General features: G+C 33.1%; 1 protein-coding gene across 6 annotated transcripts in view; it reads left to right on the top strand.

Moving 5' to 3' along the window:
• The window catches only part of LOC101901148 (homeotic protein antennapedia), a 281,076-nt gene that overhangs the window by 99,740 nt on the left and 165,318 nt on the right, over positions 1-16,018 (top strand). For all 6 annotated transcript variants that reach the window (XM_059126636.1, XM_059126632.1, XM_059126634.1 and 3 more), the window contains one exon: positions 1,576-1,663. The gene's annotated coding sequence lies outside the window, so the exon portion shown is untranslated. The remainder of the gene's footprint in view (positions 1-1,575; positions 1,664-16,018) is intronic.

The following is a 16,018-nucleotide window of genomic DNA, read 5'->3' as shown; positions in this document are numbered from 1 at the left end:
TCATCAAAATTAACATAACACAAACCTAGAGATAAACATCTCATATCTCTGTTAGGACAAAGAATTTGTGTGTATGTAGTAAGAATATTTCATGCGTTAGCTATGCGATGACAGATGGCGCCATAACCATTCGCAACAATGCCAACCTCTTTTGTCGTTACAGAAATTTGCTATTTTTTGCCATTCGTGTTGGTTCCAAACAAAATATGCCTAAAACTTTTTTTCATCAATTAATTAATTTGTATCTAAAATAAATGAAGAGAAAAAAGGGAAAATAGTCACAGTTTACATTACCCAAGTTTGATTTTGGCTAGATCTCTTTGCAGTATTAAGAAGAATTGAACTGGAAAAATATATTGATCGCAATGGCTATTTTTTTTTTTTTTTGAAAATTCCTTTTATGATTTTCTACAAAAATAAAAATGTTAGAGAAGACAGCCATGAAATATAAACATTTCTGAAAAGCAATTGTATAGTAAAAATACCAGCGACAAGTTGGAAGGAGAGATAATAATTGTCGCAATTAACGTTCTAATCTAAATCTGGACATACGGTTGAGATAAAAAAAAAACTGCAACAAAGTCAAACACCATAATTTTAACATGTTTTTTTTAATTTATTGAATGAAAGCAATAAATGTCTCAAATAGCATCAAATTTTAGAATAAGTTTAGATTTGTTCGAATTGGTCACATTTGGCACGAATTATGGCCTTCAAGTGGCCAATGAAACCAACACACTCTGCCCGAATGTTGCTCTGCGGTATTTTGGCTCATTCCCGGCGAAGCGCTTGCTTGAGGTGATCGACACTTTAATATTTTTTAGTGCCAACCATGCTTTCGAAAATAATGCTGACACAATAGTCCAACGGATTGGTATCCAGAGATTTTGGTGGCCATTGTGCGCTGGAAATGAAGCGAGGAACCTCATTTTGTAACCATTCTTGGGTGGACCTGTTGCAATGTCCAAGGTGTCCGGCCAAATGTTTGCGTGCCCAAGGCTTTAATACACCCTCCAGAATATTTTCGCGATAATATTCGGCATTTATGCTGATGTCACGGTCGACTAATACTAGCGGAGAGCGACCATCGGCTCTTATGGCGGCCCACACCATCGCCATGGCCGGCGCTTGAGTTCCGGTGTTTACCCGAAGGTGCACATTTTCAGCTGAGCTCTTTGGTAAGTAAACACGATCATTTGATTGGTTTACAAACTGCGGGTTTCGACCAAGTCGCTTCTTTACTTTTCGAACCATTACTGCTGATGTTGCTGTTTACTTCCGTCCACTTCCTTGACGTAGGGCTACTCAGCCAGTATCACGGTAACAAGCGATGGTACGAGACACAAAAGATTTATTCAGACTGAATGAAGTTTCAAAACAATTTTTTATTAAAATGACGTTTTAAATTATTATTATGCAGTTTTCACATTAGCAAATTGGGAATTGCAAAATTAATTAGCATTTCTTATTAGAAAAACATGTTTGGTGGTTGATGACTCTGCTATTGAAAACTGGAATATATAACAACATAATTTTTATAGCTATAATAAAATTTGTTTATTTTTTTCTTTTCAGTTTCCCATTTGACCTCTTTTGTGGATTAATCAAGGATTTTTTCTTGCAAAATTGTGTGAAACTTTTATTCCTGTTACAAACAAAAAAGGTAAATAACATTTCATTTGCCATTTCTGTCTTAGCCACAATGTACGATGTTAAGTCAATGCAAATTGTGGCCTTTTGTAACTATCTGCTCCTTCATTCATTGATTACAAATTTCCGGTAATTTTTTATTGGCTCTCATGTAAATGTTATTGAAGAAATTACTTTGCAACTGTCGCGTCGCTTCGCAACACTAAGCAAAATGAAATGACATTTTTATGTGACATTAAACACAGCTTTAAACGCGTTTTTGTTGTTTGGTGATTTCGTTGATCATGTTTAATTTTTTTGTTTATTGTCATTGTATTGTAGATTTTTTGTTTGCTGAAATACCAACAAGTCGTTTCAGATTTAGCATGGACATGGTCTTAAAGAAGATGTTAAAATTGCATACTTAGCATTACCAAATGACATAGTCAGTTTTTTCACAATTTTCTTTTTGTACGTTAATACTACTAACTGCCCCTTGGCAATGGCAAATAATGTCGCGAATGAGGGGCAATTTAATAGGCCTTCCGATGATATTATTTTCGTTTCGTTTTCTTGTGTTTTTGCAACCAAGATGTAACATGTTGTTGTCTTCCATTTGTGACTTATATGGTAACGTGTTATGTTGTTTGTTATATCGCAAAAACAACAACGACAATTTACCTTTTGACAAAAGACATTTTCATTAAAAGTGATTACAAGAAGAAGAAAGAAATAAGTTACAAGAAACGGAAACATCTATTTAAGATTGAAATATATGAGAACCAATGATAAATACTGGGTTATAGAAAAGGACAGATAGATAATATAGATATTGGAGACTCGAGCAAAATAAAGCATAGGTAAAACTCACTAAACATTTCGAGCGGAAGTTTATGCTTACTTTTCCAAAGATATATAAAGGTTCTAGAAACTCGTTTAAAGTCGGAATGTAGAGAAGCCCAAATGCACACTCAATCAGGTAAATAAAGCTGTAGGCAAAAAGTGGGCCGATATTAAAAATTAGGGCGAACTTTCATCCAAAAAATTCAAAATACCACAGTAAAAACAATTTGCTTAGAAATTGTGCCTGAAAATTTAAATCAGAACGTACCAATTCTCGGAAATCTGAAAAAATAAACTTACCGTTTATTTGAAAAAGCCATCCAAATTGTAGGCCCTACATATATATATATATATATATATATATATATATATATATATATATATATATATATATATATATATATATATATATATATATACATGATCAGCATAAATTTCTAAATCGATTTAACGATGTCCGTACGTCTGTCTGTCCATCTGTCAAAATCATCTGTTGCCTACCACAGCCAATGAAAGAAAATTGCCTATGTAAGTCCACGTCTCCATATAGGCCTCAATGTTACAGTAACGCCATTAAATTGGTAACACCGTTTATATGATTTTAGCAATATTTTTCAACTGATTTTTTTTTTGAAAATTTGCAAATTCCATTCAGATTCCTTCCAAAAATATGAAATACTGTTATTTTTGAAATGTTTAAATACGAATACTACGAATATTTCGCGAAATATTACGTTTTTCAATCGACTCACCAACTTTACCTTATATTAAAAAAATAAATAACGGAGCTTCAACAGCGCAAACTATAAAATGGGGCCACCAATAAACACATGTAATTATAGGTCTAATCAAATATTTTACAACCTCCATCATTAGGAGAAAAGTAAAACCTTTTAACGAATCAATCAAAGCTGTTATATTTCCAAAAGGTACTCACCAAAGCTCTCTTTGATTTAAAGAAAAGTCGAGCGATTACTGCCCTAATGAAAAGGACATCATGGTTTAAAGATAAATTTTCCTAGTCAAAACCTCAGTATTTCAAACAACCGGTATCTTAAATATTAGATAACCCAAACATTTTTTCATGTTGTGAAAATCCGTAAGTAATTCTTGAAAATATCTTTTATTTTTCGAAAGCTATTATTGTTGGTGAGCTTTATATTTGTTAGGATAATCCATCCCAAAAAATTAATAACTATAGAAATATTCTAAATCTGAGTAATTTTAATTGGCCCCATTAAAGTGGTTAACTTATAAAACATGTAATGTATAGCTTCAAATATCCATATTTCAAAACTACATTTAAAGAATTGTGAATACTTTACATGGGATTCAACATATAGTAGATGGCAAATAAATTGATAAATCTATTTCTAAATCAAGCCGATACAGATATTAAAATTCCCTCAAAATAATTCGATTTTATCAATAAGTTGAATATTTTATAAAATCTAGAATCTTTAATTCCTCCCTCAAACAAACCGGTTTCTTTTCACTGTTAATGCTTTTTATTTTCGATTCATTTTTTTGCTTTATTTTAACTTTCATTTCATTCAAAAAATAATTAAGTTTTCAAACTGAGATAAAAATCTTGTTTGGTGCTAATCAATTAGTCCTCGAATGTTATTTTTAGTGTGTCTTTGGGATCTCGCGTCCATCCAAGCACATGGCATGAGGAGGCGAATTTACATAAAGAAACAAAGATTTCAGTTGCTGCTAAGAAATCAATATTGAAAGGCGCTGAAATCTAAAAAATAAAATGCAAGCAAACACTTAAAGCAGCAGGTTGTTGGTTCATAAAAAATATCAGAAAAAAGTGCGAACCTTACTGTCGATTCAATCCCAAATGCATGCATTCGGAATGGTAGCTGGCATATGCATATGAGTTGCCATTCAGTTGAATTTTTTTTTTGCCTTTTTCCAAGCTGGCCTAACTGATAGAAACATCAGAGTGTGGCTTTTCTTAAATCCTGCAAAATATATGCAAACACCTTCATATCAAGGTAATATGAGAGCATGGACATGCCATTTGGAGGAGAGCTGGGCTTAACGGGGCCACAAGAGTTTATCACTTGTCTGCCAAACTTTAGAAGGAAAACATAGTAACATGGCATAGTAAGGAACCAAAACAAAAGTCATATGCATGAAATGGCGAAGACAACAAACCAAGAAACAAAAAAAAAAAAAACGCAATAGAAAAAATCATGTTGTTGCTGGTGCGGAGTTCACTTATTTATCTTTAAAATGTTGCGTTTTATGTTGATGGTGTTTTTAGGACTTTTTTTTTTGCTTTGCATTTATTTCTTCCTTCAGCTTTTGACAACGAATTTGCATGCGTTTAAATTGTGTTTTGAGCCTTGTTAAATTTTTAAGTCATTCTTTGGCTTCCCGGCAATGTTAAATATCAAATCGAAAAGAAACATCAGGCAAATAAAACTAAATGGAGTAATTCTCAAAGAGCCATTGGAACAGTGGTAAAAAATGATTATGGTTTTTTATGGTGCTACTTGAGATATAGATCAAAAGTGAAGTTCAATTCTGTATCTTCGATATTATGTAATTGAAGTTTCTATGATAAGGATTCGTTCCTTCTCACGTAAGCCAACCATTTTGTCATTCATTTTTAAGCTCAGTCGTTCATTTTCTCTTTATATCTTTCCTTGTACTTCCATCGTTTTTATTGTCCTTGCAACAAAAATAAAGTTGTACTCAAACAATATATATGCCTTTTTGGCTTAAATTATATTATTAGTTTCTATCTATCCTTTTTTCTCAAGAGAAAGTGAGGACAATTGTAAAACCGAAGCAACAACAAACAAAGAAAAAGATAAAAAAAACACCTTTAATAACTAGAGTATTCATTGGGATTGGGAAAGTATTTTCATGGGATTCTTTGTTCAAACGAACAAATGGTGTAGTACAAAAACGTACATCTATATAACACATGTTTAATTCCACAAAAATTTAATCATAACATGCGTATGACCAAAATTTTAGCCATCTAGATTGGTTCCTTTAGAATATAGAATGTTAAAATCGTATATCTACCCTACACTTCTATAATGAAGGGTTAAAATACTGTGTGAATTACAAGGAACGAGATGGACGAAAGGGCTGGATATAGTTCCCACTGTTCGTTTCTAGGAATAGTTCCTTCGAACTTGTTCGTTTCATTTCCAGCGCACATTGGAAACCAAAATCTCCGGATACCAAACCGTTGAACTATTGTGCCTGAAGTATTTTGGAAAGCAATGTTGACACTAAAAAATACTAAAGTGTCGATCACCTCAAGCGTGAGCTTCGCCGGGAATGGGCAACATTCGGGCAGCGTGTGACGGTTTAATTGGCCGTTTGAAGGCCATAATTCTTGCCAAAGGTGATCAATTCGAACAAATGTAAACTTATTCCAAAATTAGAAGCTATTTCCGACATTTTTTGATTTCATTCAATAAAGTTTAAAAAATGTAAAAATTATGGTGTTTGACTTTGTTGCAGTTTTTTATCTCACCCTGTACACCAATTATAGAATTCCAAATAAATATTTTCAACATCATCAGAAACAGTCAACTTGTAATTAGGAAAAAAAATTTAAATAATTTCGAATTATAGGTTTAATCTTCCTATTCGTATAACTCAACCGCAATTACCGCCAACTAATTTCTCACTGAACCCACTGTCTCTCACTCCGCCCCGACAAAATAGCAAGCGTTAAACATGAACTAAAAAACTTAAGATGCAGACCCCAAAAATTTAATGTGCGTGACCGACCACAAGATGAACACGGTAAGAAAAAGTGTACGCATGCTTGCACACATTATCGGTTTTTGGGGGCTCTCGTTATTTTCGCTAAAACGCAAGTAAACAACATACACACGAACAACAACAACATGAACATTTTAAACGCACTTTTCGTTTAATTTGCTCTTAAGCGCACACTCAAGACTCTGGACGAATGGTTAACAAACGTGGCATCGCCACAATTTTTGTTGCTGCTGTTGTTGTTGCTTTTGTTGTTGTGTTCTAAAAACGCAAGAAAATCAAAGCCAAACAACTAACAAGAGCATTACAAAATGTTGCTTGTTTCCGTTTCAAACTTTGCTAAACAAGACATTTTGTTGGAGCATGTTAAGGCCAAGCTAAAAATGTGTTCTCTCGTCCCGATCGTACTACCTATATACGTATGTATGTGTATATGTTTGTATAGAACGTAAACAAGAACAAATGGAACGCTCCACTTTTTACAAAATAACCATCCAGCCTGCCAGACACCACCATTCATCCCTATGCCAAAAGCATCCGGATAACTGACTAGTCAGCCAGGCCAGCCGGCTAACCAAAAACATCCATCCAAAGAAGGCGTTTTTTGTTCATTGGTCAGAGGAGAGCCCACGGCGCAGCCGTATTGTTATGTGCCAGCCATCCAGCCAGCCAAGAAATGTATTGATCTTTGGCAGTGAACATGTGCGTTTTGTAGCTGACCTGGACAATTGAACGGTCGGATGGACGGACAGACAGACAGTCGGACATACAAATATTACCTTCTAGCCACAACTACCTGACTGCCAAGTTGGCTAGTCAGCCAGCCAGCTAGCTAGCTTTCCTTTTAAGGTTTGCCTGCAAAAGATCTAAAAGCCAAAGCTTAAAACAAAAATCCAAATACAACAACTTACCAACAAGCACTTTACTCTCTAAGGCCACAACTACTTAGTTACCATTGTTAATATAGCCAGAGGACGATTGTTATGTTCTGTCTGACCATTTAGTAAAACTTAATTCCCTAACAATGCATTCTCAATGAATGTCACACTGCGAGAAAAGAATGTGAAAGAGAAATTAGCGAATCATATAAAATAAAATGATCAAACCCCTTTCAATATGGTAGCTCTGGCAAAATATAGTTATATATTTAGATGTTTGTTGAAATGTGACAACAAAAATATTTCCACCTTCTTAAGAGCCATTATGAAGTCTGTCACAAATAAATAAAAGAAGTAGATCTCATAGATGCATTGTTCACGTATTTCTCTATTCTTGCAAATTATAGCTATTCATTCATTTAATGGTCAAATTTTAGTTGAAGTCAGACAATTTCAGCTGCGTCGGCATTTAAATCGCGAAGATTTGAATCAGCGGCCTTTTGTTTTATGGTCGAACTTGCTCAATCCATGCAGTCGTTTCTTATTTATTTTTATGATAAAAGTAAGTTATTTTCTCTTCTTAAATATTTAGGAATGATATTATTATTTCATAACTTACCGGTAATTAGGAGGGTATGTGGTTGTCATTATTTTTGACTTACTGCTAATGCAGATTAAGTTGTCGTTACTAGTAATGCTAAAAGTAGTGAAATTTTCCGGTTTAACTGAATTTTTGTGTAAAAAGACAACATAAACAGATATTTTCTTTATATTTTTGTGTTAACATTGGGAAAAATGTGGAGTCAAGTAACAATAAATGTAAATATGTATATTAACTTTTAGCTGATATTAGCTTTAGCTGATTAAATAAGCTAAAGTTATTTTTATACCCTCCACCATACTATGGAGGGTATATTAACTTTGTTATTCCGTTTGTAACTCCTCGAAATACTCATATCAGACCCAACAAAGTATATATATTCTTGATCAGCGTGAAATTCTAAGTCGATTTAGCGATGTCCGTCTGTCTGTCTGTCCGTGTCTGTCTGTCCGTCTGTCTGTCTGTTGTAATCACGCTATCTTTCGAATGAATTGAGTAGGCAGGTTAAGTTCGTAAATGGGCCATGTAGGTCCACGTTTTCATATAGCCCCCATATAACGGTACCTCCATATATTCGGTATTTTGATGATTTTAGCGACATTATTCACGGGAATTGTTTCAAATTTGGTATTTGAAGTTCAAAATGGATACTACACCCTAAGACAGAAAATTGCTGTGCAGGTCCACGTCTTCATATAGCCCCCATATAACGGTACCTCCCTATATTCGGTATTTTGATGATTTTAGCGACATTATTCACCGGAATTGTTTTAAAATTGGTATTTGAAGTTCGTTATGGGAACTACAGTCTGTGACAGAAAATTGTCTGTGCGGGTCCAGGTCTTCGTATAGCCCCCATATAACGGTACCTCCCTATATTCGGTATTTTGATGATTTTAGCTACATTATTAACCGTTTATTTCAAGTTTCGAATTTAAATATGGTAATGGCTTATGACAAACAATGCCTTTGTATGTCCACGTCGTATAGACCCCAAAATAACGGCTATATTCGGTATTTTTAAAATTTTAACAGAATTTTTTAAGGATTTTATTTTTTGAAAATTTTCTAAATTCGTTGCAAATGGTGGAGGGTATTAAAAGTTCGGCCCGGCCGAACTTACTGCTTTTTAACTTATTTATAATTCACATGTACATTTTTAAGTAGATATTGCCACATCGGCCGCCTAATTTCAGTAAATTCCCTTTTTATGAGTGTACTTTTTCCCATATCAGTTTTTTCCTTCTGTCTACTCTGTCCTGAATGTGAATTCTCTTTACTTTGTGCCGTGCAACGTCTTAAAGGTGTTTGCATCAAATGTTGTTCACAATTGTTGGCTTTGTGTTGTAGTTGTTGTTGTTTTTAATATCGATGCTTATTGTTAATGCTTTGCGGCTGACTGCTGTCGTCTGCTCCTCCGGCTGTTGGACAATTTTAGCCTAAACAAGTTCAACATTTTTACCTTATGTGTACTCTCGTTTTGCACAGCGACGTCCTGTAATTGTATGAAAATATATCCATCCATCTATTCGTCGATAGATCGATCGTTTGTTCGCTCATTCTTACAACGTATATTTGGCCAAAAGAAAAGAAAGAAAGAGAAATAGTTTCAATTTGCCGTCAAATGAATTGTTTGTTGATGTTGGTCAGTGTTTAGTGGTTAGCAGACATTCCGATTTTATACGAATGTGTTTATTGAGACTCATTGGGAGTATATGCAAGTAAGATTAGAAAACTAGATTTATTTAACTAAAATGCAATTTTCTGTTTTTATTCCAAAATTAAGCATATTTGTAAAAAAAATATTCGCCAGTTGGGATTTTTCAAGGTGTATCTACATGGTTGCTAAAGTACTGCACATTCTTATTACGATTTCAAAAAAAAAAAAAAACTTTGAATACCCTCCATAATTTGGAACGAATTTTGCAATTTTCAAAAAAAACGTTAATAATTCTGATAGAATCTTAAAAATACCGAATGTATCTGTTATATTAAAGAAACTTGAAAATAAATCGGTAAATAATGTCGTTAAAATCATCAAAATATCGAATATTTGGAGGTACCGTTATATGGGGCTATACGAAGGCGTTGACCCGCACGAACAATTTTCTGTCGTAGGCTGTAGTATCTATTACGAACTTCAAGTACCAAATTTAAAACATTTCCGGTGAATTATGTCGCTAAAATCATCAAAATACAAAATATCGAGAGGTACCATTATACAGGGGCTATACCAAAACGAGATCTACCTGACCCATTTCCAATACCAAAAGTACTGCAGACAAAATATACATTTGAGTAAAATTTTAACAACCCACGGACAGACAGATAGACGGACTGACATCGCTAAATCGTCATAGAATTATATATTTTGTGGGGTCTAAAATGTATATTTCGAGGTGTTACAAACGGAATGACAAACTTAATATACCCTCCATACTGTAGTGGATGGTATGAAAAAACGGGGCTGCGTTCTAACTCCCGCCGACCCAATCTCTTTACGACGTAAGTTTAATGGATCTTTCACAGACATCTATTGTATATCAAGCTAATAAAATCTACTTAGCACCATCTACATGTCGACAGTGCTTTATTTATATCTAGTGTGCCATTAGAAAAAGTACTGTACAGTTTCCTCAAAATACAATATAAGTAATGTTTTTGCTTGTGTGTTACGTTTCTAGGACGTTTTCCAATCTTACGATGTTACCACACGTTTTCAAGATATTGGTAAAATGTAATTCAGTAAATAAAGACGAGCTATAATAAAATTAGGTAATACCGATTTAAGCATATTTTAGAGCTTTTGCTTCTGAATCAATATAGAAAAAAAATAGGAATTAGTCGCTTTGTTTGCAATATTTTAGATTAATTATTACGGACACCATTTAAATTAATAACTGTTCGATATCACAGCAAGATTTTAAGAAGATTTAACCAACTGCTGAAAACGCGAACTACTTCCAATTTTTATGTAAGATTTCCGTAATTTTTATCAGGTATGTAACACAACCCACTTAAAAATGACTTACATTTTATCTTACATTAATCAAATTTTTTTCTGTGTGACATAAGCACAATGTATGTTTGCGTACGAAAATAAAAAGCAAATAATTGTAACCTTGGCAAAAATAGTATTTTATAGGATCAGATTGTTTTGAATAACATAACGAACTATTTTCCAGAATTCAAGTTATTTGGCTTAGAAAATTGCTTTACTTTCAAAGGCAATTCGAGAACAACGAAACCAGTTTTTGTACATGAGTTTAACTAAAGGAAACAATCTTCAAATTGAAATAAAATGACTATGACTGATATCGACTACCTTTCTATTTGTCCGTTATAATTGAATCCAAAACATCTTAACATTTCAAATTAAATTGCTCGTTTGTTGCAGATCATTGTTCAAAATTTTTTGCAACATTTCTCAATGCATCTCAACATGATTGCATGCCTCGTATCCCTCAACATTTTCCTTCCAGTCAACATTGTACCCTTAACACATACTTTCCAGCAAAAGAGAACGACTATATTCTCTTAATTTTTTACGAGCATGCGTTCAACTTTGGCGGGAAACAGCTGATTGTAAATTATTGCAGGCCATCATGGAACAGTTATGTCAATTGCGTGTGTGCACAACAGAGATAGAGAATACAACAACGAAGCAATTAATCATATTTATGTGATGTTGTTCTCTCACTCACAGTTAATTTACAACGGTAAACAAGGACATTACTACGGCAACAACATTTCGTTTTTGAGAGGGAAAGAGATTTTCTTATCAATTAAGAGAGGGAGAGTTTCTCGTGTGCATGCAACCACTACGAATATGTTGGCTGACTCGTTATGACAAATGTTGCCATTTCCTTGTTACTACTCTGTGAGAGCAAAACAAACAGCGCAAAAGTTGTTGCGTTGAGTTTGAAACAGCTGTACAAAAGAATGGCTGTTGATATTTTGCCGTCGGCAATCAATGGCTGGCTAAAATCTCCGCCTGCATATTCATTTTTCGTTTTGTTGTTCTTGTTATTATTGCGGGTTGCCATGGCAAGAGCCCGGTGTGTGTGTGTGTGTTGTTTTGCAACTATGTGTGTGTATATGCGGATGAGTGCTTGCATGTGAGTTTTTGCTGAGAGTGTGTGTAATATTTATGGGTTGATCAATGTGAATCGACGGATGTATGTTTTATGGAGGTCGAACGCCAGAAACCAAATCAGCCATTATTCATTTTTTCGGCAATTCATTGTTTGTCCTACATGTTGAACAAATTAAAAATATGAAATGTGGAAGAAAGGGTTCGTTTGCAACGTTGGAAAAATGAAAACTAGAATGAATGATTTTTAAAAGTTGCTAATAAATTTATTTGATTTTTTTTTAAATTTTAATATATAATAAATATTTGCTTTTATGAATATTTTATTTGACAAATTTCCGACGGTAAAATGAATAAAAACAAAGGTGCAGTTTGTTAACTAATTGCTGGGAAAACGAAAAATGCTACACAATTGTTTAAACAATATTTCTAAATAAAATTGCTTGTAATTTGATCTTAATATTTCATATGCCAATGTTGAGTTCCAGCCGTGCCTGAAGTTCTCGAATAGTGTTTTAATTAATTTCCTCCAATTAGAGGGCGCCGTTTCACGAATTTTACTTCTGGAGGAGCCAAAAATTTTCAATCGGACTTTGTTCATCCTTCCGGATAAATGAATTATAAATTCTTAAAGCCGGACGTTTAATCATTTAATAAATCTCTGCTTGGTAAAAAACCCAAAGTCGGCATTTTTTAATGTTTATACTCAAAAATAAAATTTGATATTGTTGTAACAAAAGAAAAGAGGACTTATTCAATTGAAATTTACCTTTAAGGTTATTCAGAATCCGATACAATTCATTTTCTTAAAAATCACTTTAGAAAAATATATTGATTGATGATAAAGTAGGTTGACAAAATTTTACCCAAATGTATATTATGTCTGCAGGACTTTTGGTATTGAAAATGGATCATATAGGTACACGTTTTGGTATAGCCCTCATATTACAGTATCTCCCGATATTCGGTATTTTGATGACTTTAGCAACATTCTTCACCGAAATTGTTTCACATGTGGTATTTGAAGTTCGCAATGAATACTACAGCCTAAGAATGAAAATAGTCTGTGCAGGTCCACGTTTTGGTATAGCCCCCATATTGGTATTTCGCAGTATACGGTATTTTAATGATTTTGGCTACATTATTTACCAATTTATGTTTAGTTTCCTATTCCGGTCCACGTCGCGTATAGACCCTAATATAACGGCTACATTCGGTATTTTTAGGATTTGAACAGAATTTTTAACGGATTTTATTGTGGATAATTTAAAAATTCCGATAATATTCGATAGAGATATTACATCTTTAAGAAAAGGGATGGTACTTTTAAGATTTGGATAGAATTTTTAAGGGATTTTATGAAGGATAATTTAACAATTCCGATAAATGTCGACAAAGATTTCTTTAAGAAAAGGGAAGTGGTTATTTACCTAAATATTTAGTCGATGTTATAAGGATTTATACATTACACTTCATTACTATAATTAAAAGAATTGAGTTAGAATTAAACTCTAATAAATTGAATTCAAAAATGAGTACAACCTTAAAGTGTTGGCTACTTTGACAAATGTACATAATAACTGTTGGGACGTATACAGGATGGAGACTCGCTTGTCCTAACCTTCCATATATATGACTCTTTTGTTTTAGTCAGATTTCGTATTATTTACATAAAAAAGTTAATTTTTATTCGTTTCTGCATTTTTTGGGGGACAGAAATGAGGTTTTCTTATTCACATAAGAATTTAAGACTTTTCCTTGCAGTTCCGTGTTATTTTAAAATACATTTTAAGAGTTCTAAAATATTCATTAAGGCATATAGTTCTTAAAATTTTTCCAAATTTGGTCTATGCAAATTTTGCTTACCAAATTCCTGGGTATAAAACTTTTATGCACAAAATTAACTACAAAATGCTACCGGTTGTTTTTTATGATTTATATAATACGCCAAAAAATATAAATAGTTTTGTACTTCCTTCCTGAATAGAAGAATTCCTCCAGTTTTATGCATGGTCAACTTTTATATTTTTTTCGTTATTTCTTTTGTATGTTAATTAGATTTCTGTATATTTTGTGTTTTTTTTTAACGGTTCCCATACCTTTTGTTGGATAACACCGACGCCATCAAGGCAACAAAAGGTTATATGCTTCAGTGATTACGACAGTCTACCTTTTTTGTTTCAACGAGAAAACATCAAATTCAGAATGGCCAGAAACAACAGGGTTTGTGGTTTAGTAGAAAGTGATTGACGTTAATGAGAAAATTGGAAAATATAAAAATAAGATGGAGAAAACCTGAAGTAAAAGAAAAAAATTAATACAATGTGTCGGAGGAAGTTTTATGTACATCAGCCTTTCTACAAATTTTACTTCTTCTTCTTCTTTATCTTTTCGAATTGAATCTATGATATATCACTGTCTTAATTTGTAGTTTTAAAATCTCACAAATTTCGTTTAATTTATTATTAATAACAAATCTAGATTGCATTTTATCATTTTGATCGTAGAGTAAACCAACAGTGACTCATAATTATTCTCACACTGCAATAAAGAGAAAATGATCATAATTCATATGATATAGCAAAACAGTTGTAATGGTCCGCTGCTAAACTGATAGCTCATTAAAAGAACAAACATGAACTACAAATTGTTACTCTGAGAAACAAATGGGGATAAGTCAACAATTTTAACAAATCCAAAACGATGAACAGATTTTAGAGCATGGGTAGTTTGGTCTCATGACTTAACATCGAGATTGCCTTAGAACTTTGCTTAATTGTTGTAGATATAACAAAATCACGATAATTGTGTATAGATATTTTTATATTCGTACAATTATGTAGTTAACAACCAACAAACCAACGGTTGGCTGGTAATGAAGCATAGAATCATCAATGGTAGTTACCTTGTTTACTCCCTATATATTTTTATTCATTTATTATTATATATATATTTTTTTTGTTTTGCAAAATATTGACTTGGTACTTTTTCACATTAGAATGACAGTGTAATTACAGTGATATTTTAGACAAGCCAAATACATAATTCAAAAAATATATGAAAATTAAAAAATGCAGTAAATATATGTATAATATATATGTAATTCAGTTTGCTGTTCGCAGCGCTTTTATAGCAATCTCTAAGGCTAGTGTAATCGCAACGAATTCACTTGAACAGAAATTAATATTTTCCAATTTTTTCGTGGAGGTGAATGTATGTTAGAAAAGAGACTTTTAAGAGAAGTTTCATTTCGCTCACTATCATTGTTACCAGTAAATGTGACTTTGATTTGTTTTGGAAATGTTTGTAGCTGTAGCTGCTGTAGTTTTAGTTCGTTATTCACGATATCTTAGGCATTTGTTACAGTGACGGAGGTCAAGTTTGAAAAATACTAAAATCGTCAAATACTTAATAAAGGGAGTTACCGTTATATTGGGCCGAATACCTACACTTTTACAGGTAATTTTTGTGATTGACCACTACAAATACAAAACTTGAAACAATTCCAGTGAATACTGCGAACAAAGACATAAAAATATGTTTCAGTTCAGTTATATAGGGTCTGCATCAAAACAATGTATCCCATTTTCAACACAAAAAGTCCTGCCGATCAAACACACATCTGAGTACAATTTTATCAACCTTCTTCATTTCGATCGGGAGCTAGAGTGATTTTACAGACGGACAGACAAACAGACCGACATCGGCTAATCTAATAGAATTTATAATTCTAAAATTTATATTTCGAGGTGTTACCTCCCTCCATACTATGGTAAAGGGTATAAAAAAGGCAATCAAAAATGTTAAGCTTCTAATAATATATTGAGAATATCTTCCTTCGTTGGACCACCCCAATATGAGCTCACATTTGTTTCAAAGTCTTGCTTATTTATTTAAAACTTTCTAAGAATATCATGTCAATGTGTTCTTCCTTCTTCTGTTTTTGGTTCTGCTTCTGCTAACTAGCAAACAAACCAAGAAAAATGTCAAAGTTCTTGCGTTTCTTTGCCATATTTTGCTGCTCACATATCTGTCTCTCCTCGGCTCCCTTTCTTGCGACTTGCTGTATTTTGCCTTTTCAAAGCTTTTATTTGACTTGCAATTCCTTGGGATTTAAAATTTCAACATTTGTCGGCAATTGTTGTTACTATATTTAGGGTCTGGTTTTTTGGAAATTCAGATACTATGTGTGTGAATATTATTGTAGATGTTGTC

This window comes from Musca domestica, unplaced genomic scaffold (genome assembly GCF_030504385.1).
Source record: "Musca domestica strain aabys unplaced genomic scaffold, Musca_domestica.polishedcontigs.V.1.1 4, whole genome shotgun sequence".
NCBI classification, from domain to species: domain Eukaryota; kingdom Metazoa; phylum Arthropoda; class Insecta; order Diptera; family Muscidae; genus Musca; species Musca domestica.
This window is presented reverse-complemented; position numbering and strand designations above follow the sequence as displayed.